General features: G+C 48.1%; 1 long non-coding RNA gene across 8 annotated transcripts in view; it reads left to right on the top strand.

The window, feature by feature from the left end:
• Positions 1–2,476: 2,476 nt before the first annotated feature.
• Positions 2,477–22,652, top strand: part of LOC116226407 (uncharacterized) — a 47,331-nt gene continuing 27,155 nt past the window's right edge. For 6 of the 8 annotated variants that reach the window (XR_016465437.1, XR_004166312.2, XR_016465435.1 and 3 more), the window contains exons 1-2: positions 6,038–6,162; positions 21,592–21,745. This is a non-coding gene — a long non-coding RNA (uncharacterized LOC116226407). Of the gene's footprint in view, positions 2,651–4,047; positions 4,189–6,031; positions 6,163–21,591; positions 21,746–22,652 lie in introns of those variants that run through there. The other 2 variants (XR_016465434.1, XR_016465440.1) reach the window with 2 other exon arrangements.

Here is a 22,652-nt window from a genome sequence, read left to right as displayed (position 1 = left end):
CCAGCCGGGACCCCGCTGGCGTTCGGAACCGGTCGGTCGGAGAAAGGAGCCGAAATCTGTTTTGAGGGGCGGCATATGTGAGGGGAAAGACGCTGAGAGCTCGTTGGTGCGAAGCATCGCTCACCCGAGCGTGTGACAGCGCCCGTCGGGCCGAGGACTCCGGGGTTCCCCCGGTTCCGAGCCCCTTTCACAGCCTTTCGCTGTGAGGACGCATCCTTCGCTCGTTTCGTTCCTCACACAGCGCAGAGCCGTTGGTTATTCAATAGGCACACGCGTGCTTTCAGTGCGGTGCAAGGAACCAAAGAAGTAATTTATACGGGCTGATATCTGCTCCTTTTTCATATTCAAACGTCGCGGGTCTCCTCTTGGTAATAAATGTCAGCGCTATAATGGGGAATACCCGGTCCCACACAGCCGTTGTGTTTCACCGTCTGCAGTTGTTCACCTGCTGCTGCCCCACTGCGCGTTTCCCCCTTTCCTTCACGACTGCAGAACGAATAAACGTGCGAGCACTGCGCTGTTTATCCATCCCAACACTTGGTATTTTCAAAAACCGTGCGTTCGTCCCAATACTCGGTATTTTCAAAAACTCTCCCTTGTTTTGCTGAAGAAAAAAAAAAAAAAAAAAAAAAAGAAGAAAGAAAAGGCAGAAGGAAAGGGGGGGTGGGGGGGAAATAAAGGAACGTGTCAGCTCGTCCCCACGCTCCCGGGCCGTGCGGTGTTCCCACGGCGTTACCGCGGACACAGCCGTTCCCATTCGCTGCGCGCTCACTGCGCGATGGACCCTTTGCTCCTCCGGCTCTGTGCGGGGCTGTGCCAACACCCAGAGGTTTCAGCACGGGGAAGAAGGGAAGGGGGGCATTAATCCGGCGTGGTTTGCATTCAACCCGTTTTGCAATAGCCCCTCTGATTCTATAATTGTGAACTGACGCAATTGCCGGCTGCGTGCTAAGCTACATACCTCGCAGCAGCGCGACTCTGGTTTCTGCATGCGGGGCACAAAAGTCACCATTGTGAAGAGCGAGAGTGGCATGTTCGTACGGTGATATTTGGTGCGAGGGCGGCAGGAAGGGTGCTTTTCCCACCGCTTTCTCGGGATACCACCCAGAAAGAGGTCTCGGCGCCGGGCTTTCGCCTCCCCGAAGGGCTCCAGCAGCGCACCCAACGCGGCCTCCGGCTGCCGGCATCGCTCGGTGCCCCACACGGAGCGGGGCTGGAGCCGGAGGGGCCGGGGCCGGGCTCGGGGACCCAGCCGGGCAGCGTCGGGCCGGAGGAGCTGAGCCGCGGGGCTCGGCGCGTGTGTGGCCGCTGGCGGCCGTATTTACGGAGATGTCAGTAAGAAGGATGGCAGCGGAGCGCTGGGCGGAGGGGCCGCCGTCTGACCTGGGCAAAGCCAGGTGGGCCCCCCCGGCTCGCTCTGGGAGACCCGGGGGTGACCCGCCCGCCGGCCCCGGGCTGTTTGTGTTTAGACGGAGTCAGAGCTGCATTTCTCTCTCTTTCTTTTGGCTCCCACATCACAGCGGCAGCCCTGCAGCTCCGAGCCCAGCCACCCAACCCGGCTTTTCGCATCTCAGGATGCGGCTTGCGGCTTTCCGCGTTCCGCAAACGGAGGGCAGGGAGAGCAGCTCTCATCTTTTCGAGGAGGGGGGAGCAGGGAGAGAGGCCATCCCCCCAAAATCTGTGCTCAGCTCTGTGCCAGACCCACCCGCTCACAGCCACCGGTTTGGCAGCACGGTACCTTCTGCCCTCGCAGTGCTGCGCGGCCCGAGCTCAGGGGCTGTGTGCGCGTTTTGTATTTTATTTGTGCTTGCGTTTGTGTTCGTATTTTTGTTTCTATTATCACGAGTTGACGACTTCACAGCTGAGCCGGAGCACTCTTCCAGTCCCGGGTGGCTTTTGTCTTAAGACATAAACAACCCAATTTAATACGAAAATGAGCTCTCCATCCCTCCGGCATCCTTTAGGCTCTCATTCTTGAATGGGAAATAAATTGCCCTTCACCGTAAATGCGGCAACGCTCATCGGCTTCGTGTATTTCACGAGCGCAACGCCTTGGTTTCACCTGTGATGTCTAAAGGCGAATTTTGCATTTAATTCCCAGAGCAGAGCCGGGGCCGTGGATCGGTCGGAACCCGCGAGGTTCCTCGTCCCGTCCATGTGACACAGAGGTGTCGCGGCATCAGCAGCGCAACCAAAACCGCGCTGCGAGGAACTGCTCGCGTTCCTTCTGCACTTGGGGCAGAGCGGTGTCACACAGAAAACACTAAGACCAAACCGACCCGCAACCGCATAAATCCCTTTAATTTAGTGGGTCCTCCACAGCTCCGGCATCTCACGGAAAAAACAACGTTTGGGGGCTGAGGAGGTGTGGGAGGTTAAAAGCTCTCTCTTAAAACGACCAGGAGACAGCAGACATGGATTTGATTTAATTTTTTTCTTTTTTTTTTTTTTTTTTTTCTTTCCAAGGTCCCTTGTCCCTTTTGTGTTCCTTTTCCTCCCTTGTTTCCTTCCTTTCTCCGGGAGGGGCGGCGAGGCTGGAGCGGTGCTGAGCCCACCGGCGGCTTCTCTGGAACCGCACAAATGGACCCTCGCGGGGCGGCGGAGCGGGGAGCGAGAGGGATCCTCCTGCTCCATCTCCAACTACTGCCATGTATGCGGGAGGAGAGAGACCGATTTGCAGAAAGGATTTATTTACGCTAGAACGAGGTTGCAGTTCCTCTCTGGGCAGCGATAAGCGCTTGGCGATTCATCACGCGCCCGATAGCGATCAGCCACTGCGCTCATCATTCCCTTCTCTCGAGTATTTCGAGGGCTGAGTACAGGAATGAGTTTGCGGGAGGGCTGCGCTGCCCCGAGGCGGGCAGATGGGGGGCAATGGCTTCTCCGCGCCCGCGCAGCTCCCGCGCCGCACCCTCCGGCCACCTGCGCGACACCGGGCGCTGCGCGGGCCGCGGGCGCCCCCTACCGACCGCTCCGCGCCGCTCCGCGCACCTGCCGGGCCCCGGGAGCCCCGCGCAGTGCCGGGTCTGTGCGGTGCGCGGCAGCGCGGTGCCAGCTCCGCCGGGGCCGCTATTTCTCCGGCCGTGCCAAGGAATGTCTTTATGGGTTGCCAGGCTTGCCCGTAAAACCTGCGAATGAAACAGTGCCGGTTTCCAGGAAAAGCGCTCCTGGATTTTTTTTATTTTTTTTTTTAAGCTGCCCCTTGCTGACTCGTTACTGCCCTGCTCGGCCTCCGACGAAACGGCTCCATAAAGCTGCCCGTAAACTCGAAGCACAGGCTTTTGCACCTCCGTACGGCTGCAGAGGAGGTGCGAATGCGCACACGCGCAGCTCGATGAGTGTGTGGTTTTTGGAGCGTTACGAGGCATTGACGTACAGTAAGCACAAATGCACCAAGGAGCTCTGAGTTCCTTTAGGGCTCTATGAGCAAAGGCAGTGCAGGTCGTAAGGCTCTGCTATCTGCATACGTGCTTTTATGAGGCTACAAATGCTCTCTGCACAGTTATTCGTGCGCTGCCAGACGTAACGCACTACAGCTGTTTGCATGCAGAAAGGAGCAGTGCTACAATGCAATAAGCAGAGGGGAAAGAAGGGTTTAAAGAACAGAACTTTCAGGGTGTAGGCGCAGTTTTCACAAAGCACGAGCCATGCACAAATTAATGGGACTTTCAAATAGGACCTAGGGGTTCCACTGGTGCTGACCTCAGGTGTTCTGTAGGTCTCTGTTTCCAAATGTCCCATCTGTCCCATCCAGCAGAGGCCACAAGCCTCTGTCCCACACCGAATGGTTGTGCTAGGAGCGCTTCACTTGCTAACCACAAGCACAGTTTTTTTAGGAAGGAAGAGACACTTGAGGGATTATTTATAAAAGTTATTGAAGTTTTCTGTTTAACTTGATAATCCCTGAAGGAGAAGCAGAGATTTTCAGCTGGGGCTTACATTTAGAAGTAATTACGTGTGTCTGACTGTGGGGTACCTGTGTGGCTGGCTGGGCACAGGGGCATGTTCAGCTCCCCTTCAACACATGCTCTTTGCTTTTGGTTACAGTGGTGACAGCAGAAGGTCTGTGGGGACAGCAGGAGGCCACGGGGACAGCAAGAGGCCTTTGGGGACAGCAGGAAGCTCTGCATGAGATGGTGACCAAAGCTCCCGCAGCCGTCCCTGTGGCAAGAACACCCACAGCAGCAGGTAATGTGCCCCTCCCACAGCAACTGACAGCCAGGAGCAAGAAATGTTCGGGCAGCTTACATCATCGTTTGCCTGTATCATTATCAAGGAGGAACTGAAAGCTGTTTTATGAGGAGCAGACAGACAAGACTAGCTTGAGCTTGAGACATAAAGAACTCAAACCACTAAGATACCTGAAGGCATCCCAATTAAGCGATATTACCATCCCGATCAAGATGCAGTCATTGTTAGTAAGCATCCCTGATTTCTAAGTGAGATACGCCAATGAAACAGATTTCCTGATTAGGTGCACTTAAATTAAGTGGAGAGAACTGTATGGAGGAAATTTGGAAGGGCTCTTGTATGGGCCAGCTTCACCTGGGCACTGTGTCACCTCCACTGATACAGAGCTTGGACCGCTAACCTCAAACCCACAGTGCTGCCCATACCTGGGGCTGCGTGACCATCCCACCTCCACCCTCTGCCTGTGCTCCCAGCACAGGGAGCAGTGCTGCTAGGCATGCCCACAGCCACCTGCATCAGAGCACCTTGGCACCTGTGCTCTGCCAAAATCCCACTGGGTGCTGAGGAGGAGGCAGAGTGGTATCTGAGAGCCTGCGGGGGCTGATCCGATAGATAATGGCTTGGGCTTTGGGATGAATCTGAAAGGAAGGTCCTCATCAGCTCTGCACTGGGTATTTCTGTGTTTTAGAGGTCAGACCTGCATAGTTTTCAGATGGAATGACTCCGGGTGACGTGCTCTGGCAGTAGGACTGAAGGGCAGGTTGGGGAGGAAGAAGACACAGACAGCAAGTCTTGCAGACACTTAAAGCCCTGAGCTGCACCTGCCATGTGAGCTGGGTGAAGAAAGAAGGGCCCTACGCTTAAGTCCAATGCTGCTGCCCTTCTTAACATCCACTGTGGGCTCCTCCCAAACTGCTCTTCTGGTAGGAGAGCCCTGAAAGGAGCCTGCAGCGAATGGGCCCCTGGGGAGAGGTTTGTGTCTCCTCATGCAGCTCTTTTGCTCCAGAGCCCTGCCTTGTCTCACATCCCCACGCTGAATAAGGCAAGGAATGTGAGCCCTCCACCACACCTCTAGCTTTCAACATTTGCTGAGCCTGTTCGTCTATTATTTTTTTTTTCCCCTGTGACTTTTGAGATTGTAATCTTGGCAAGGTAGGGACTGCCTCCTCTTCTGTGTTTCTATACCATCTAGCTCCTGGTTGTGTCCAGGATCTTGGGCTGATGTGCTAACAATGAATAAGCACAATTTTTTGGGGGGTACTCTCCATGGATCTCTCTGAAATGGATTGAGCTGGAAATTCCTCTGGAAGAGAAGGGCTTACGGTAACCACTTGATTAAAACGATTGCTCTCTGCAGGGATGAACACAGGTGTTGCCTTCAGTGATGTTTGTCACAGATTTGCATACAATGAATAGCACACCATGTCCCTCTTTCTTCTAAGTTTAGGGGATGGCAGCAGCCGTCTAAACCTCTTTGAAGAAAAAGATGACACGGAGTTTTCTTGCTGACCTGCAGCTAAGGTGTACTCTTGAGGTGTGCCTGCTTTTCAATTTGCCTACCTATATAAATTCCAAACGTGGCAGCTTCATGCAGTTATTTCATTTCAGAGGTTCCCTCCAAGCGTCTCATCCTGACCTCGTATGGCTGCGTGGCACACAGTAAATCAGTACAGAAATCCATCTCTGAATCTCTTCTTTTTCACTTTTCTTTTCAAATTCTGCTTTTCCTTTCAAACGAGGCCAGCTCCTCAAGCCATTAGGCTGAATTGCATCAGCTGTGGCTCTGGCTTGGGGAAATTAAAGGTGAACACCTGTGCCAGCTCAGCATCACCACAGTGCATGAGCACGTAGAAGAAGTTAAGTCACTGGAGAGTGAACAAGGCTGGAGCCTTAGTGGTGCTGGTGGATCAGGTGCACGCTATGTACCAGGTAGTGTCCTTGGGAGAGTTGCTTCTTTGGACAGCCTCAGTGGTGAGATTGGTTTCTTATTCTGTTCAGTTTGAAGACTGGGCGTTATGAAGTGTGGCATTTGGTGGCACGATTGTTGGGTTTGGGGGATTATTTTTCAGACCTAAGTATATGCATCCTCAAAATAATGTTATCTCTTCCAGTATGATTCCCACTAAAGTGAATGGAAATGTCCCTATTAAGTTTAAAATACAATTTCCTCCACCTCCTCCTTCTTAAAAGACTTAATCAAGCATGTTTAGCGGAAACTTACAAGAGCTGTCTAATGACTGACTTGCTTTGCCCAGGGAAAAATGTAACCATAAACTGAAACATGATGCTGAAAACCAAGTTTAGTAGAAAGTGTTTAGTCTAGTGCTAGATGAATGATGGAAGCGTGTATTTGTGAATAATTTATTTGACAATTGGTGTGTGTGGGGGGGAAATGACCAAGTTCTCTTCTCGTTTGTCTTTGCCTACAAAACTGGCTGAACAATGCAGAAACAAATTGCTAATACTTATTCAGAAGCAGAGAGGTTAGCTTTTGTCAAAGGCCTTTTTAGCAGAGACTTGGACTAGCCCCAGATCAGCTTAATTTTCTCATGTTCTTTGCATAGTAAACAAAGGAAGTTGTTCTATTAGTTACTAAATCCAGTGTGAATATGCATCTTGCCAGCAATGTTCACGTTCTATTGCAAATCTCACACCATGAGGACTGCAGATACTGGAGTATAGTCTTCCTGGCCATGGCCAATGTACCAAGACTTGAGTGAGCTCAGTGAGCTACGTTTTGTAGGATGTGCCCACCTGCAGTCCCTCCTTGGAGAAGTTCCTTGCAGTGCTGTGGATGGCACGATGCATGAGGCTGAATGCACCACTTAAGAAGGTGTGTTCTGCGATCAGGAAGGCTGCCATCTCCATATATGATGATGCAAACAGTTGCTGATTGCCAGACAGAAGCTGCTCATTAATTATTTTTCCTCTTGGTGAGAGAGGAAATGCAGCCAGATGGCGGAGCCTCTAAAGAGCTGGCTTTATTAGTTTGACCTGACAGCAGTGCAGAGGTGTTTTGCTTGGGGACAGAATCTACATTTTGCCTTGCAATTTAGTGAGCTTGTCTGCATCACCTCCTACACTTCCTCCTACCTTTCCCTTCCCCTGCAACACACCCAAGCTTCTCTCTCAGTAGTCCTTTATCCTGTGCCACCTTTGCACCTTTTGCCATACCACCAAATGAGCTTTAAAATTCTAGAATAAATATGTTTTTAGTGTTTTTTTTTTTTTTAATGTATTTTTCAACAACAAAAAATGAAGATGTAAAAGCGTGGCTCTTCTTGCAAACCGCCTCACTGATCCCAGATTTTGTGCTGTTGCTGTCAGTAGGTTTTGGATTAGGCAAGAACTTGCTCCATGGGTTCCCAGATGTGTGCCAGGCACCTGTGAGCCCCCTGGGAGCCTGGAGGAGCTGCAGTAAATGAATAACTGTAACCCAAGCCCTCTCAGCCTGCTACCTGCCCACACCTCCTCTGTGCACTATCAGGTGCAGTGATCGCCTCTGCTTATCTCCTCTGAGGGGATAAGTGCAGTCTTGAGGTGCTTGCTTCACCTGAGTATTTTATATTTGGGTGGAAATAGCCTTCTTCATGGCTTCAGCTCCATCTGCCCAAGAGTGCAAAAGGAGAAGCAAGGTGGGTCCTCTTGCACCATGGGCATCATTTAGTGGATGTGGTGGTGATGGGCTGATGGTTGGACTGGATGATCTTAGAGGTCTTTTCCAACATAATGAATCTGATTTGATGCTTTCTCTAAGTTTCCATAGCAGAAGCTGCCTTGCAGTGAAAGGGAATGGGCAATAGTGACCCTTTTCCTTGGGATGTGGGGCCTGCCTGAAGTGAGGTTCAAACTGCTTGGGATTAGTGGAGGGTGAGGGAGCCATGGTGAGGTGCTGAGAGTCAGTGCTGCTCCTCCTGGAGCCAGAGGCATCTCAGGTGATCAGCACGTAGAGCAATAAGCTCTGACAGAGGAGCCCTGGTAAGAGCTCCGTTTAATTTCACTGTGGTATGTAGCACTCCAAGAAAACTCCCCGACTCAGTCCTTTTCCTTCAAGCATAACTCCTTATCAAGGTTATTGGCAGCAATTCACTTACAGAAAGGAGCAGCTGTCATGGTATTCCCACATACAAACATGGAAAAACAACCCCTCCCTTCTTTCAGTGCAGCAATGTTATGTAGTAAGAATAATTACAATATTTAACACTTGTATCTGCATTTTTAATCTTCAAAGCACTTAACGAGTGCTAGCTACAGGTAATTGTAGCTGCAGAGTGATGGGGCTGTTTGCAAAAAGGGAAGAACTGTGTGCATCTCTGCTCTAGCAGCCCTGTGCACAGGGAGCATGCCAACACAGGCTCAGTGACAGGGACTTCTTGGGTCCCAGGGATGCTTTTTTTTCCACTGCGTGTCACCACCCTCCTGCCAGGGGTGTGCAGGTGGAGTTGCTCAGGTTGAGCTTCCCCATCCCGTTTCAGTCTCAATGGACTGACTATATGGCCAGCTGTTCTATATGACCCAGTTGGTCTATATGACTGACTCTACGACCTGGCTTGTTTGGAGTGGAGCTGATGAGGGATGAGTGGTTCAGTCGGCAGAGCTGGGAAAGCAGTGACTCCTGGCAGAAAATAAGGTGACAGTGAGAGGCTTGCAGGAGGTGTGTGCCTGAGAAAGGGAGGCGAGCCCATGCTGTTTCCTCCTTCTCTGAGTCTGTCTCCCCATCCTAAGGAACTTGGCATGGACAGCCCCATGTAAAAGGTGTTATTTGTTTCCTTGTCATGTTCATGTGGCTTTTGGCTCACACTGGAAGGAATAGCAGCACTTCTCTTGCCTTCTCTCTCACTTTGCTTCCTTACAAAGTCTGCTTATCTGAAGACATTCAGGTAAAGCTCTCTTTGCTTAGAGTTGGAAATGGGATTGGTGGATGTGAGATGTGTTGTCAGAGCACACAGCTTGCAGGGCTGTTCTCTGGCTTCCCAGGTGCAGGCAGCGGTACCCTGCACGGGGCATCCTGGCCATCCAGCTCAGCACCTTGCCTTCACAACAAGCCTCTGTATTTATTAACCTAGAATGTTCCCAGGCAAATAAATGACGTCTGTGTTGGATGAGATGTTTGTGAGAGGTCCCTTCCAGCCTCCTCTATGTGCTGACCGTTCTGTTTAGATAACTTTGAGGCCCACATACCTTACAATTTGATTTTAAACAAAGCAAATCCAACTCCAACTGCTGGAACTTTTGTTTTCCCTGGAAATCACGCTCTTATCTGTGCAGTATGAGTAACTGTTTTTCCTGCTGTTTAAGAGGAAAAATAAGGTACTACATACAGTACAGTAATGACAGTACATTAAGAGGAATTGGTTACTCCCAAGTGGTTAGCTTGCATTCAGCTTTTATGTTAGCTGTTCATGCACGTTATCATTTTTCCCCTTGAGGATTGTTATGGGGGGGGGGGGGGGGAAGGATTGTGAAACTCTGAGCTAGTTCTCTCTTGTGCTGCAGCTTCATTATTATGCGTGTGACTCTGGGAAATAGAACCTTTGCTTCGTGAAAATATACCCCGTTAACGTGCTGTTTCTGTCCCTTTGATTGGTGAAGTTCAACCACGTAGCTGGTAGTTAAGAAATAGATTACACTTTTCTTTTGAAGGCCCCTGTCCTGAAATTAATTGATGAGATAAGAATCTTGCTGTTCTCTTAAAAAGAAGTGGGGGGTGAGGTGGGAAGAGGAAATAAAGGCAAAATAGAAACGATAAGCCTTCTAGGCCTTGTTGTTCCAGAGGAAAGCATCCCATCAGGCTCAATTCCCAGCTTTCCTGAGACACAAAATAAAAAAAAATGGTCTGGAAAGAAACACATGCGCAAACCAACCTCAGAGGTTAACCTCACGACTCTGGAGTTCCTACTCCTTCCTGAGGCCTCAGACGTTGCTGTTGGCAGGGCTGTGCAAGGGGTCAGCTCCCAGAGCCGCTTCCAGGAGTGCTGCCTGGGAGAAGCTCAGTGCTGGGGAGCTGGGGCTGCTGCCTGCGCTGCTTTGCAGGGCCGGGAAAATAACCTGAAATCCTCTCCCTCCTTTATGCAGTTCCAATTAAGTGCAATCAATTGCTCAATCAATCTTTTGCTCTTAATAAAGTCGGTTATCTTTTTCCTTCTCGTTCCCCTCCAGGTTTCTGAACAATTGTTCAGACAGACACAACAAGCAGCTTTTGTAAAGGAAGAGTGTAGGCGTTTCCTTTGGCTGTTTTCACTTTCTGCCTATTATGTTATGCTCCGCACCCTCCCCGAATCCTAATCATATACAATGAGTGTTCTAGGAGTCCATTTTTTTTTTTTTTCCATCCAACTGGCATGGATCGAGTACCCTAATTTGATAGCAAAATCATGCCAAAACATTTGAGGTAGGGGGGAGGAGAATAGACGTTTTGTCATCTTTGTGTTGCTGATGAGTCAGACTGTTTAAACTAAGGAAAGGTTTGAAAAAGGGAAGGGAAATGCTCCACAGCCTTATCTGCTCCAACATTAATTTGGGTAGAAGGTAGGAGTGGAGGAAGTCTGAGTAAATCTGTTCCTTATTCAAGTTGTCTGTAGGTGGTTACTGCCGTCTGTGAGATGAGGGGAGATGCACTGAATTGTTGCCTATGGTTGTGACAGTGAGGAAGAGTGCCATATGTGCTTTCCTTGGTTTGTGCATGTGCTAAAGCCACGCTTGCTTGGTGTGTGTGTGTTTTTAAAAACAAACAAACAAACAAAAAAACAAAAAAAAACAACCAGCACTGGTTGCAGCTGCACTGCTCGAACTATCCTGCATTTCCAGGTGGGAGAACGCTGCAGCTGTGCAAAGCATATTTGTACCTAAGTAAATCTGTCCATGGGAGGCTCTAGTCCTGTTCAGCTTTCTTGGCTTACAAACAAGCTGTCCTGAACTGACATGGTCATGCAACCACAAAGATTGCACGTAGGTCAGGCCATGTCTGGAGGCAGGGCTGGATGTTCCCCTGTGAAGTGGGTGAGCGGGTACTGTGCGACTTATGGGAGAAAAGACCAAAAAGGTGCAGTCAGGAGAGGGGTGAGCGACCTGAATGGGAAGTAGAGGCAAAGGGTGTGGTGCTGCAGAAAGTGCCAACAGCACAGCCTTACTTAAACTTTACCTAGGCTTGCCCGTGTGTTGATTTTAGTGTAAGGACGGTCAAGTCAGGCCTCTGTGCTTAAAGGACAAGAGAGGGGAAATGTCAAGAAAGTGCAGTTACCTCACTGTGAAATGCAAACAAACTAAGTGGGAAACCCGGTGTCCTGGGGGAGCTGCTGGAAATCGCGTTACGTAAGGAAGCATTTGCACTGCAGCAGCTCTCGCACATGTCACCAAACACAACCTTGGCCCTGTGCTTGTCCACAGCCCCCTAGGCACTGTCCATTGGAGCACAGAGCGAGTTGTGCAGCCCTCTGCATTGCTACCAGTCTCTGAGAACACTGGCTTAGAGCTAGCTCAGATGGACCTGCCCTGGTTGCAGTTGCTGCAGTGCAGATGTTCCCTGGCAAGTTTAGAAAAGAGTAAAACCCAGACAAATATGCTAAAGGTGGTAATGTGGTAATGAGAGGGGAGTGCTGTTTTCAGCTCTGTTTTTGAGGATAGCCTTGCTGGAAGGCGAGGAGTTGAGGAAAAAGTTTGCTCATCTTGTTATCCAGCCACTTCACACCCTTGTCACAGTCCCTGGCTGGCTCTGGGGAAGGCAGGTCCTTCAGCACAGCTTGAAGGATGGATCCCGAATAGCAGTGGCTCTGAGGTGCTGTTATGGTGGCAGAGACCTGTCGGGTGCTGAGATTTCTTGTGGCTGCCCCTCTGCTTGGCTTCAGGAGAGGAAAAGTCATGCAGGAGCTGATTGCAAGCCAAGAGGCTATCTCCTTGCACTGGGGTGATCCTCCCTTGGCTGGGTCTCCTGGCCTCAGGGCTGTTCGCATTGTGAGGATGGCACAGAGCAGCCGTACTTCAGGGAAGGATTGGGGCCCAGGCCTTATCTCACTTTGATTATATTAAATAATCTATCTGTCTGCCACGTTATTTACATAACTCTTATTTAAATAGTTTTACATCAGACACACTGAATCATGAGACTGAAAGTCTAGACGATGCTTGCTAGGCTCAGCCTGTCCTTGGCCCTCCTGCGCTGCCATTTTTCTTCTTCCTCCCCCCAGGACTGCCCTGCACAGCGCTCGGTCCAAAGACAGAAGCAGTTCCAGGGGCTGAAGGTGAACAAAACCCAACTAGATGAGGTGAAGGGGGAGAAATAGGGGAGCAGGATGGAGCTGCCTGCCTGATGTTACCAGGTCAGCTCTGGGTATGCCGCAGAGCAGAGATCGTTGTGTAGATGAATGTAGGGAAGGGCTTCACCCCTGAGCCTACCCTCAGGGAAGCTGCTGTAGGAGATATTTCACTTCAAGAGGAGCAGAGAGGTATAGGGTTACTGAGTGCTCAACGGGCTCATGGGTGAGAGTGAAAGCCGGCAGTCGGGAGGGAGCAAGCAGAGTAAAGAAGACATTTGTCATCGGAGAGAAAGCCAAGGAAACACGTTTGTTTCCCTAGGTTCTCTCCAAAAAGCAGGTTATAAATTACTAATAATTCACAAAAGGCCTGTGTTGCAGCATGCTTGACAACCCATCCGTCCCTCCCGAAGGCACACACTGTGTCACACGCCCAGCTGCCGTGAGCCCCGCCGCGGAGCTCCACCATAGACCGCCTCGGATCGCGATACAGCGGCGGGGCGGCGTGGAGCAGCAGCGCCACCCTGCGGCCGTCACGGGCAAGGCAGAAACGGGCTGGTATCCCAGGAACCATCAAACAGCAACACTTTTTTTCCTTTTTTATTCTCCCCCCATCTTTCTTTCTTTTCTTTTTTTTTTTTTTACTTTTTTTCTTTTTCTTATTCTTTTTCTTTTCTTCCTTTTTATTCCTTGAATCATAGACTCAGAGAATGGCCTGTTGAAAAGAACACCAATATCATCTAGTTTCAACCTCCCTGCTATGTGCAGGGTCCAACCATTAGACTAGGCTGCCCAGAGCCAAGCCCAGCCTTGGATTTAAGCCACTAGCAATCCATACAGTAACTTAGCTTGCAAGCTCAGGAACCCCCTGGCAGCAAGGTGCAGCAAAGAAGAGTGTGCTCCTAAACTGATGAGCAGCAGGATGCAGGGCTGTGCTTTGCACATGCAACTCAATGTGTTTTGCAAAGGTCACTCTCAGTTTACAGGTGCAGAAGATGAAGGACAAGAGGCTGCAGTGGGTACTGTAACCAATAGCACCTGCTTTGAACCATGAACTAAAAGAGGGGAAGCTTAGGTGAGATATTAAGAAGAAATTATTTACTCTGAGAGTGTGAGGCAGTGGCACAGCTGCTCAGAGAAGCTGTGGGTGCCCCATCCCTGGAGGTGTTTGAGGTTGGATGGGGCCCTGGGCAGCCTGAGCTGGTGGTGGCAGCCCTGCCCACAGCAGGAGTTGTAACTGGGTAGGATTTGAGGTCCCTTCAAACCTAATCTATTCTAGGATTCTGGGTGCACCGCAGCAACAGTACAGATATCCTGAAAATGAGGCCTAGCCTCTCAAAGTGAGCTCTCAAGGCACTGATATCTCTGAGATGAGCAGATACTCCTGCAAAAGACTGAGGAGCCAAGTTAATTCAGTGGAGTTAAATCACACTGGCTTGCCTGTTGGTAGCAAAACTCCTATACGTTTCTAAGAGGATGGCCCAGGTTTGCTGTCTCCTGCTCTAGCTGCCAAGCTGTGCTGCCTCCTTTCAGCAACTGGCTGTTGTGAAAGAGGAACTTGCTGTTCTGCAGGGGCTGTTTCCCAACAGGGAGGCTCAAAGGGTGGAATTGTTATTGTGGAGACTGAGGAATTACAAGCACACACACACACACACACACACACACACACCCCATTCTGATTTCTGCAAAAGGAAGTTGTAAGTTCAAAAGTGAGGATAGGAGCAACTGAGGTGATTCTTCTACCTGAAAGCAGGGCAGGATGTGATTGACACCTCTGGGCTGATTCAGCACGCAGGCACGGCACGAGGTGTGTTGAAGTTATTTTAAGGTGTTGTGGCCTGCCTGAGGGCATCATGGAGTTTGGACGCCCTGCCAAATAGATGTGACTCCCCAGGGGAGGGGGTGATCTTCTGATAGCCGCACCTTCCCCGTTTGCTGCCTGGGAGCAATTATATATGTATATAAAGACTTTATTGACAGAGAAAAATGAATAATTTGTACTGGAGGAACACAAGGGTCATTGTTCCTCTTCTGCTGTGTGACTCATCCAGATCAAGCTGTCTGTTTGGTATATCTACTAATGTGGCAATGTGGAAAAGCTAATCCATAAGTGCTTCTTTTGTTTCCTAAAAAACAATCCCCGGGTGCCTTTTGGTATTTTTCAGTTTTTCTAAGCCTGCCATATATTGGAACGAGAAGAGCGCAGGCACTTTCTTGGCAAATTTTCCATAACCTTTTCTGTTCCACCCTTACACAGTGCCTTCTTTTTCTGGGTTTGCAACAGAAGTGCTTTACACACCTTCAAAGTGAAAGGAAACCTCGCCATGAGCCTGAAGTCGAGTGCAACATCACGCATCGGGCTGTACCAGGTCCAGCATGGATCCCAGCAGTCCAGACCTGAGCGTGACCTGCCCTGACCCCATCCATCACTGCTCAGCAGAGGATGCCAGCCTCACCCTCTGCACCTCCTTCTCCCCCTCAGCTGCTTTTTTCTGCCCACCCTTGCCCTGAATGGGCAATTCAGTAGTGCACGTGGCCTCCCCCAGCCCCCCCCCCCCCCTCTTTGCACAGCTGCCTGTGTCCTGCCCCTTTGGCACAGCTGTATTGCCCCATGTGTGATGCATCTGGGGAGCATGCTGCCCGCAGAGGAAGGATGACATTCATCCCTTGGCATAGGAATGCTTCTGAGAGCTTTTTTTTTCTCTCTCCCTTTTTTTTTTTTTTTTTAATTATTATTATTATTTTTTTTAAGGTGCCTGACTTAGCCCTTAAGTTCTTTCAGATGAGGTATTAATCAGAAGCAGGCTAGTATGCAAATAAATGTGCTACCCCCAATTAGAAAAAAAAAAAAAAAAAAAAAAAAGAGAGACTTGAGAGAAGGCACTTATCTCAGCACTGCTTGGGTAGCTGGAGCAGCTGCGAGAGAGCTAATAGCAGGGTTGAAACCAGACTTGCCAGCAATTTCATTCTTGGCCAGACAGTCAATTTTTTCATGCTTTTGTCTGGCTGTCTCTCTGTAGGGCTGCACAAGGAGAGCAGTTTTACTTTCTTTCGTTGCTATATGTATATTTTTCTGCTGAATTCATCTATGACTGCCATAATAACTCAGTGGCACTCTGTTTCCAAGGAGGCTTGAGTGACTGAGTAATGAAGATGAATCAGGATTCCAGAAAAAGGGAAAATCCTCCTTTTCCACGCAGTGCAAGCCCAATAACCTGCTTCTGCCAACCCGTCCTTATAAAATAAAAAAAAGAGGCCTTCATTTGTACCTCCCCATTTCCCTGTGAGTACAGTGAAAGGATTTTTTGTGTTGCCTGCTGTCGCCTGCGCTCTCTGTGCCCCTTCTGCTGCAGGAAGCGGGCAGAGCAGTGGTTTTTAATAGGAACTCATTTCCCATCCCTCTGTGCCTGTTGGTAGAAGAGGTCACGCTCTCTGCGCTTCGCTCCGGCTGGGATCCTCCTTTGGACAAAGGTGATGTGTCTTAGAGTGCCTTTGGCTTGGCAGGAGCCTTTATGAAAATACCACAAGTTCAGACAATGCTGGTTACGAGGAGCACACGGTGCGTCGTACGTGGGAGGATTGGCGCAGAGTTTCCAGTAAAAATGAAGTGACTTAGAAAGCTCTTCTTCACCCCAGTGCATCCCAGGGAGCGTATTTGGTATCTGTGTGTCTGGGGGAGCATGGGGTATGCACTGTGTGTTTGGACATGTCTGACTGAAGGTCTTGGGAATCGCTTAGCTCCTTGCTAGCACGCAATGCAGGTTTCAGAGTGTCTCAGAGTATTCTTTTGCATCCAAGGAAAGCCTGCCTCGGATTTTAAGCGTAGCAGGGGCCAGAGTTGCATCTGCTGTGAATCAAGGGAAGGTGGTGGGGCTATGCCAGTTTGGGACGGCTAAGAGGTTGGCCTTCCACTGTCCCAGTGCTGCAGCACAGTGCAGCTGAAAGCATGTGGACAGCCTGCAGAGCACAGTGAGCTGATGCCATGCAGTTTTGTCAGCTGTCTGGGCAAAGTGAGGATGCTGCTGCCATGAGACAATTTCAGGCTTTTGCCAAAAGCTGTTTTGTGTCTCTTGGAGACTTTGTCTGTCACGTTTGAGGCCATCTATTTCCAGCTCTGCTCCTTGTTAGTAAAAACGAGGTTGCTGCTTATTCCCTCTTTCTCTGGCCTCAGCACATTCAGCAGGAAGGGGAAGGCTGCCCCCAGATTTGCTTATTTGTTCTGTGCTACCTCCGAGCTCCAGAAAAGCTCAGGGACTTTCTGTGATCCTGTCAGCGTGTCCTAAGCAGCTGATGAAAGGCTTGGAGAAGAATGGCCTCCAAAAGTGGAGGTAGGTGGCTTCAGGGGATGGAAGCCACTTTTCACCTGCTGACTATTCCACGCTGCCCTTAGCAGTAATCCACTGGGATTCAAGTGCCTGGCTGAACCTCTTTGGCTTTTGCACTCTCACTATGGGCATTTTTGACCTCACTGTTTGACTGATAGTTGAAAGTGTATGTCCTATTCGTTGTGAGGAAAAACACGACAGAACTAAGAGGAAAAAATGTTCAGTTTTGTTTCTAAAGATCAATAGCGTAAGATTTTAACTTCATATTCACTTGTGGCTCATTCTGCAGCTGGGTCAAGTCTCCTCGTTATGTACCTAGTGGAAATGTAATGGAGCTCTGCTCATTTGTGTCAGCTGGCTCTACAGGTTGTCACTTGTTTCTCCTAGATTGACCCATAAAACCCTAAGTGGGGTGGGATATAATGGCCCAAGAGAGCACACTTAAACTTCTTGAGGTAGTCTTTCTTCTAATGGCACCCAGCTGACCAAGTTAAAGTACTTTGATTCTCACCTGCCTGTCTGCCTTCTTCTACTGATGAAGAATGTGGGGTGCCCTGTGCCTGGTTGTTCCAAGGCAAGGCTGGATCAGGCCCTGGGCAACCTGATCTTGTCCCTGTTCATTGCAGGGGAGTTGGACCTAGATGGCCTTCAGGAGTCCCTTGCAACTGTAAGGATTCTATGATTTTATGATTTTGAGACTGGAGCCAGGAGTCTGATGCCAAAGATTTTGGAAGGTCCAGCCCTCAGGGAGCTGTGACCTCTGCTTAGATAAGTTGTATGTCTGTGCTCCAATGCCCATCGTTTGCTAGTACCTTTCTCTCTTGTGAGACTGATCTGAGATAAAAATACAGTCACATTTATTTGTAAAGAGTTGCCTACTTTTGGTGGTATCCTAAGGCTTTGGATGACTTTTCTTAAGTTAAATTCCCAAGAGATGGAGCACAAATCTGTGACCCTGAGGACTCAGATCTTTCGGTGAAGTCAAACAAAACTCTGAGAAAGGCTAAGGGCATAAGTGCTATTTTCATCCATGACATGAGCTCCTTAAGAAGTTTGAAAAATCTCACTCTATGTCCAAATTAACATGCAGTGCTTGGCCCACAGCAAGGGGGCCAGCAGCAAACAGTATGCAGCACTCAGTATGGGCTATGATTTCACTGAGGTTGTGTTGGTCTGAAAAATGGTTGAGTATGACTCTGTTTCACGTACCAAGTTGTCTTCCAGCACTGCAAGATGTACATTTGTGCTGGAGGATTTCAGTGGCCAAGAGTCCTCTCCATCTTCCCTTTTCGCCCTTTTCCTCTATTCATGGCCTCCCACAGGCAGTACAAAAGTGAAGGAGGTGGCTTTGCCTTGAGTGTGGACATGCCCTAAAGGTCTCTGAACTCTATTCCAGCTGAAGTTGTTTCCTGACTTAAATCTTGTTTTCTTTTCCATTTTCATTGTGACAATCAGGTCCTGAGGATAAGACTGTGTTAGGAGGTGGCCAGTAACTATACACTCTTTTTTTTTTTTGCTGTTGTTCCTTCTGAGTATAGAACTAGAGGAAATGCATCTCTTGCAGTCAGCTTTGTCTTTTAATGTTTGCTTTTGACACAAGGGATATGCATTTTATTCCTTAGCTTAGCATCAGTTCATCTCTGTTTTGCAACCAGTATTTTCTGCAAAGAGCTGCATCTGTTGCTGTTTTCAGCTGCAGTTTGCTGCCTACCTTGTGAAGTCCCTCTGTTTTTTGGAAGATATACTTAAGCACTGCAGTAAAAAATGGATTGGTTAAGTCAAGCTCTGCAATTTAAACCATTTGACTTCTCTGGTGCAACTCATGCTAATGTTAAGATGTATGCTAAGATGTAGATAAGACTAGAGGTTGCACTCTGAGGATTGCACAGTGGGAGCTGATATTTGATCAGAATGACTGTAAAGTCAGATACAATTATGAGCCTCTTGTGGTGCAAGATCTTTGCTGGTAGACACTCCAATGTTGAAAGAATCACTCCTAATTTGCAATGAAGTAAAGAAGATCAGAGCAGCCATTCATATCTGCCATATTTGTTGTTCCATGTGTAACTCCACAGGTCTCAGAGGGAAGATCTGCACCCTTACAATGTTTATTGAAAGCTACATTCAGCAGTGGTTTCCTTCTAAACTTGGCTATGGGTTAGGAAGTAAATTCTGAATGTCATTCACCAAAGTATGTTATTAAAAGCTGTGTATTTATACTCAGAAGTACTCGTGGGTGAAGCACTCCTGAAGAATTTCAGCAAACTTCAGAAGCAACCTTAAGACCAAAGAAATTGCTCTGAAGAATGTATTCAAATGTATTTTCCTACCTATCACAAGCAGATTGGATAAAGGCAAATATACTTATCTGGCTCAGCACGCACTAGGAACATCAAGTGGGAATGAATACTGAAAATGTACCTTTTTGCCTTCCAACACAAAGGATGCAATCTGAACTCTTTTTAGCTTCGTTGCTTCCCCATTCTGGGACACTGTTGTATCATCAGTCACATGGGAAAAAGACATGCTGAGACTGAGGCTGTACAATGTAGTAAATCCAAGCATGCCTGACAGCCTTTCTTGGCCTGGGAACACAATTATCTTTGCTAGTAAACTGCTAGCGTGTTCTCTGGTGTGAGCACGGTCCTTTGCAGCTGACGCTTGCTCTGAACAATTCTGGGGCCTGACTTGGCAACTGGAGCATGCCAGGGACCATCCTCAGTAGGCAGTTTGCTTGCTGCTACCCTGCTTAGGAGACTAGCAGGCTGTGCTCTACCAGCTGGCCTGAATGTATGATTGTATGGCAACAATGGCCAAGTTTACTGACAAAGATATAGCCTGAGAGTAATCTGGCATGGGGTGTGCATGTGCAGTACTGAAATTCAGCATGGAGCACGCTAGCTATTCAGTGACATGTGCAGATATGTCAGTTGAACTCCTGGGCTTTCATGATATGCTACCTTCATAGAGAGAGGTGGGACATTGAGGTCAGATTCTACCATGTAGGGTCTTGGAAACCCCTAATGGGGCATGTGTGGAGTTGGCATTTGCCAGCCTAAGATACTTGTAACTGAGATAAAATCCTGCCTGACTCATGTAACGATGAGAAAGGAAAATCACAACGGGAGTGAGTGATCCATTGTTCTGTCTCATTCCTAGTGGTTTTCCTATAGGCAAAAGCAGAGCTGGGGTGCTTTCCTCATGATGCCAAGTCAAAGGCTTGACTGTGCCATGCCTGCTGAAGCACCTTGATACAGGTTGTTAAAAATACCTACCTGATGAAACTAAGCTCAAGACTTCTGTCCAAAATGTTCATGCCTTGATTTCCATGACTGCACTCTTTGGTCTTGAATATTTTTAAATACTGATGTCATTTAGTCAGAGTTGCATTGCTATTTTGTTATTGTACAGAGTATTATGGAGGCCTGAAGGTAAAGAAAACTGTAGTATTCAGAGATGTATTTGTTTCCAGGTAGTGCTTGGTTCAGAAAGTATCTGAGCACAGTTTCAAGGAGGCATTGCCATTTCTTTGGTATTGATGACAAAGGGAGCCAAAGGAGCAAGATCAAGGTGAGCACAGGAGTTGTGCTGGGACAGAGAGCCTGTGTGAGCTGGTAAGAAGAGACAAGAGGAGTGTTTCATCTGGAGAAGATGAGGCTCAGGGGAGGTCTTATTGCCCTCTACAACTCCCTGAAAGGAGGTTGTAGTGAGTTGGGTGTTGGCCTCTTATCCTGGGTAACTAGTGATAGGATGAGAGGGAATGGCCTCATATTGTGCCAGGGGAGATTCATGTTGGATATTAGGAAAAAATTATCCTAAAGAGCAGTAAGGCACTGGAATGGGCTGCCCAGAGAGTCATCATCCCAGGAGGTGTTCAAGAAATGTGTAGATGTGGGTACTCTGAGGAACATGATTTAGTGGGCAATATTGGTGGTAGATGGACATTTGGACCAAATGATCTTAGAGGTCTTTTCCAACCTTTATCATTCTATGACTCTATGGGACAGGGTCCATTTTCTGGGCACACACCTCAGTGATGTGCTAGGTTTACTGCAGCTGGGCAGTGACTCCTGACAGCTGCAGGTCTCTGGGCTCTTGCAATAATTCACAGAACAGAAGAAGCCTTTTCCTGCAGGGAGGCTTGATCCTGTGTCCTGCACCCATGCAGACCAGGCAGAAATTGCCATGAATGGCTGTGGACTAATGCTTCTGAGCTATCATCTTGTCTTGCATAACAGCCACTTTTTTCTAGTTCTCTCTACTTCTTTTGCATGTTATGTCATTTCACATGTAAATTAATCTGGTATGCAATAAGTTATAATTTACGTATGGTCCTTAAAACACAATAAAGCAACACGGAACTGTGATCAGGATTTGTGACAATTAAATAGCTGAACTTCATTCTTCTTACAAGGCTATAGGGGCAAACTAGATGTGCAGTAGTAGTTTGAGTCTTTCTGTCATCTTTCTTGCTTTCCTGTTCAGTATTTTTCTTCTGCTGAGGTCTTCATGTCTCTATGAATTTCTACACCATTTAAATGCAGCATAAAGAATGGGTAATCCATATTGTGGGTGCAAGCTATTATCACAGTCCTTCTGCATATAGTGTCATCCATGATATCATCAGTTTATCCAGATATGATAAGAAACCAGACTGCATTCTAACATATTATGAATTTGCATAATTTGAGTAATGCTTGTCTAATTCTTAAATCATTGTAAATTGATTTATGTTTTCACTATAAACTTCTTGTTTGCCCCTTCCTCCCCCAGTCTTCATGTCAACTGTGAATATAATTAATGTTTTTTTCTACTTCTGCTTCCAGATAACTGCTGAAAATTTTAAACAAACCAGAGCTCTGGCAGGACCCTGCTAGACGCTTCGTCCAAACATATCATCTTACAACTCAGATAAAAGGATCTGCTGGATTTTCTTTTGGCTGAGATAAGACATTTGTATTCATTGAAACCAATGTTAATGTGAGTAGAAAGAACTGAGATCTAAATTAAATAGATAAGTCATTAGAATGAGGTTATTTTCAAGACAGAACTGTATGAAAACTGGAGAGTGAGGGATGATTTGCATTGACTGTGGACTTTATTTCATGTTGGGTGGTGCTACCATAGTGTGTGTTTGCAAGTCGCTGAGTAGCAGGCAGTAGGAAGTGTTGGGTTTTGAAGACTCTTAAGTCGTCTTATTCACCAAGAGAGGGCTGGAGGCAATTGGTCTGAGACATCTCCTTCTTGTCTCACTGGTACATGCAGGAATAAAAAGAGAATGAGAAGAACAATAGACATTTGCCTCTCCACCAAATTGGATACGGGCTTTTATTTGGGTTTCTTTTTGACCCTCCCAACCATGTTCAGTTGACATATTTTCTGCTGCTTTTTAAAAATACTGCTTCGTAACAGTAAGACTTATAAAAAGAATAAATGAGACAATAAAATATATATTAAACAATCAAATCTGGCAGATTAAAACAGTGAGGCAGTGCCCACACCCTGTCTTCACCTCGCAGTCCAAAGCCACCGCTGAGTGCCTGGCAAGCTGCTCGAGTGGAAGTCGCAGCACAGGCTGCTTGGAAGGATGTTCACTGCAAAGAGATGCATCTCAAAAAGGATTGCCTGCTTGGCCCTCAGATACAGTTTTCTCCTTGTGGGAGGCAAGCTGCCTTTCATTTGTGCCTCTGTTACATCTAATTGCGTCCCTTGCTCTGGGCCTGGTCCAAGGGGGAAGATTTTTGCTGGCTTCAGTCAGCTTTTGGATCAACCTCTTTGAAGAGAATAGTTGGTAAAAAGACTGCGTGGAGAGCTATGAAGCGCTCATGCATGTTCTCTGTGAGCGTAATGGCATGCTGCTCTCTGAAGTGTTGCATGCATGAGTGCA

The sequence above is a fragment of the Phasianus colchicus genome, chromosome 3 (assembly GCF_987193195.1).
Source record: "Phasianus colchicus chromosome 3, bPhaCol1.hap1.1, whole genome shotgun sequence".
Taxonomy (NCBI): domain Eukaryota; kingdom Metazoa; phylum Chordata; class Aves; order Galliformes; family Phasianidae; genus Phasianus; species Phasianus colchicus.
The sequence above is the reverse complement of the archived record's forward strand: the minus strand, read 5'-3'. Positions and strand labels throughout refer to the sequence as shown.